Below are 3756 nucleotides of genomic sequence, written 5' to 3'. Positions count from 1 at the left end.
TCACGTCATTAGAAAACTTTTAAAAATGTATTTTTGATGCTTTACAATTTTTTTACTAAGAAAAAAAGTCCATGTCCTAAAAATAGTAATTTTAAAGAAATATATTTGCCTTAGTCTGAAACTCCAGATGCCTGTGGACCATTTTACAGGCTGCTCCTTTTACATGAGTGTCTATGACAAAAAGGGCTTTTTGGGCTGCTGGCTGCAATACCACGGCCTGCCACTAGCACGTACTGGAGACGGGTGTAAAGGGGCGGACCCCCCCACTGGTTGAATCTCATATTTCTTGTATAACTCTGCCTTTTGTTGTAGCATGCACTCCATGAGCATAGCAGAAGACCATCCTCCTGACTCTCCAGATGAGGGCGAAACTAGCCATTTGAAAGACACAGTGCAAGTGTTGAACATTTCCTTTTCCATTTATTCAGATCGCACTCCTTCAATAAAATGTTTTATTATATATTATATTTCTCCTGAGGCAGCATTGAGATGGATGATTTTTGGGATGACCCTGGCAATATAGATGTTGAAGATGACTCTGATGAGGACTTTGTCCCTTCGTTATGTTTGCGGTAATTTTTATTTATTTTTCCCCCTAACTACCTAATTAAATATGTATTGATATGATAAAAAATAAGTAATATCTTTCCCAGAACTGTTGGCACAAGAATAGAGGAGCTCAGAGAAATAACAGTGGATGAGACTGTCCTTGATTTTGATACCCCGGATGATCCAGAACAATTGGATCTTTTATGACGATCATGTAGAGACTGAGGATGATCTAATTGGGAAAAGAGCAAATATTACATTTAATGACAACCTCCTTTCCCTTGCCACACATCTGAGACTGCCTGTCGAGAAGTGCAGCTATGTTGACAAACTAACTGGTCAGCCATGTCCTGGTGTACAACCTTTTCAGGTTGTGTTAAAACCTCGTGGGACTGGAGTGGTTTTGAATTGGGTAAGATGTTGAACAGCTATGTATCTCTGTGAAGTGACTCACTGTACTGCCCTAACGCTATTGTATTTATGTATTTTTATTTACTACAGTTATGCCCCTATGGTCATCTGGTGTGGAGCTGGAATTCACAGCCAACACTAAAATTCAAGATGCAGGGTGGTGACTTCATGCTATCTGCAAATATACTACTTTCAGGCAACAACTACAGAAAGGTGGCTCTCCTCTTCAAGTTTATGGGAATGGGTATGGTTGCAGAGTCAACCTTTTTTAGGATTCAAGAGGCATATTGCAAAGGACCTGTACTGAAATACTGGGAGCAAACAAGAGCGGAAGTCATTGGACGCTTGCGTCGTGAAGATGGTGTTGTTCTCCTTGGTGAGTGCACTTTTATTTGCTCTAAGAATTAACAACATTATGGCTGTGATACAAATGTGTCTAAGCTTTTTTACACAGCGTGTGCTTATCATTATATTTTATTTTCTAGGTGATGGCAGAATGGACTCTCCTGGTAATCTTTGTTATCTCAGCAGCTGAATTTGGATAGTTGTTTGCTGACCATTTTTCTTTTGCCTCAGGTCACCTACACCACTATTGAGCAGGTGTCAGGAGACATTGTCTACATTGACTCAATAGACAAGAGGATGGTTGGTAGGAACTCTGTGATCATGGAGAAGGAGTGCTTTTGCCGCACCATGGAAGCTTTGCTACCAGACTTGAAGATCAAAGCGGTGGTCACCGATGCTCACCCACAGATCACCGCTTTGCTTCGTAAGGACAATATAACCTAATTGTAAATTGCATGCAGCAGGGATGTGATGATGCTACATTATCACTGGACAAAAATACCTAAAATCCGGGAAGATTTAACCCAGTATATGTCCGTATTTGTCAAAGATCCGGAGAATATCCGGAGATATGCAAGCCGTATCTTCGACGTATGCAAATTCGGATCTTCCCGGCTCGGGACCACTTTTGTATCCGGGAATATCCGAACTCCGGATATTTATCCCTGAAATATACGGAGATATCCGGAAGCCAGTATATGTCCGTATTTGTCAAAGATCCGGAGAATATCCGGAGATATGCAAGCCGTATCTTCGAGGTATGCAAATTTCGGATCTTCCCGGATCGTTGTATAGTTGATGTATAATGACAAATAAAGCGCCTTAATCTTAAACTGTACCAGGACTAGACCTGGACTGAACCAAGAATTGAAACAGTACAAAAGTAATACTTCTCGATTAGGGCGGCACAATTGTACATTAATATCAATAACATTCTTTTAGACTTGTGTTGTAATTTTTAAGATTCAAGATTCAGATGAGACTCACTTTGACGTCACATTTTACACATAAGAGTGAAAACTTCACATGCATTCTAGAACATGACAGATTTAGTTTGGAATAACCTAAGAAATGCAGTCATTTCCAATTTGCTTTGAAAACAATTAACTGTGCAGCCCTATGCGACGCGTGGGACACATATTTTGTCATTCGCCAAGGAAAAATAAAAAGAGAGCTTATTAAAAAGGTAACTGTGGGGGAAGTCGCAACATCATGACCACACAGGCTGGACCGTCCGCCCTGTCCGACTGTTTCATGACATTACACAGTTGGGGTTTCACTGGTGTCCTCTTCAGAAAAACAGCAGGCAGAGGAGCCCCATCAGCCAGTGGCCTCCACTTTCACAGGATTCAGGTGCTTTAAGAAAAAAAAAAATACATAAATATGTTTTGTTTATATACAGTAAATCAGCATCAAATACTTTTTGCACAAAGCCCTACATGCATGTAAGGATAGCTTTTGTTTGCTTACTTAAAGGGGGCCTATTATGCAAAATCGACTTTTTCAAGCTTTACATCATGTTATTAAGTCATTCCCTCATTAAAAACATGCCTGAAGTGTTGCCTTAGCACATTCACGTATTTTCGAGTAATCTGTAAAAACTCCGATGGCAGCCATTTTAGGGATAAAACGCCTGATTCCTTCAGGAAACGCCTCCGACCTCCAGGATACGCCTCCGACCTTTCGTCACCAGCCGAGTAACCAACCACTGCTCCTCAGCAGAACCCCCTCCCCGCAGTGTCTAAGATGTAAACAGAGTCATCATGGAGGATTAGCTTCATGTGTTGTGAACCGGAGCCACAGCAGACTTTTACAAAGACACACATCAGTGTTTCTGTTACCGAAACACCCAGGATTAAAACCGGTGACAAGAACGCTTATTTCAGTGTCTGGTTCTGCGCTGGGCCTTGATGATGCACAGAGCCTCCGGAGAAAGCTAATGCTAAGCTAAACCTCGAGTCATCACGTGAAAACGAGAGATATGCACACATAAAGTCAATAAAACCACCACACACATAAAGAACCGTTTAACAATGATCACACATGGAGCCAGGCTTGTTGATTTGGAAGTTTATTGCTCACATTTCATCTACAATGGGTCATAGCCGAGTGGTTTTCTCCCGGAGCTAACAAGCTAGCCGCGACAAGCTAACGGGAAAATTCACTGAATACAAGCAGCATATTATGCATTGAAAACGTCACTAAAACAGGCAACTGCTTGAAGCAGCCTTTATGATGATCACACACGGAGCCTGGCTTGTTGATTTCGTAGTTTATTGCTCACATTTCATCTACAGTGAGTCGTAGCCGAGTGGTTTTCTCCCGGAGCTAAGGCACTATTAGCCACGACAAGCTAACAACCTTCACCTTCACAACATTCATTGAAAACAGGCAGCATATTATGCACAAATAACGTCAATAAAGCAGGCAACTACTTGAAGCAGCCTTTAC

The 3756-nt window shown here is 41.5% G+C and overlaps 2 long non-coding RNA genes across 2 annotated transcripts; both read left to right on the top strand.

Annotated features, from left to right (window-relative positions):
- The first annotated feature begins 310 nt into the window (after positions 1-310).
- On the top strand, positions 311-753 carry LOC306981455. Its single transcript, XR_013794116.1, has 3 exons — positions 311-393; positions 483-572; positions 654-753. It is a non-coding gene; the product is annotated as an uncharacterized lncRNA (long non-coding RNA).
- Positions 754-776: 23 nt separating this feature from the next.
- LOC306981454 lies at positions 777-1531 on the top strand. Its single transcript, XR_013794115.1, has 3 exons — positions 777-961; positions 1051-1336; positions 1446-1531. It is a non-coding gene; the product is annotated as an uncharacterized lncRNA (long non-coding RNA).
- Positions 1532-3756: the final 2225 nt, after the last annotated feature.

The sequence above is a fragment of the Gobius niger genome (genome assembly GCF_951799975.1).
Source record: "Gobius niger genome assembly, chromosome: 22".
Lineage (NCBI taxonomy): Eukaryota > Metazoa > Chordata > Actinopteri > Gobiiformes > Gobiidae > Gobius > Gobius niger.
This window is presented reverse-complemented; position numbering and strand designations above follow the sequence as displayed.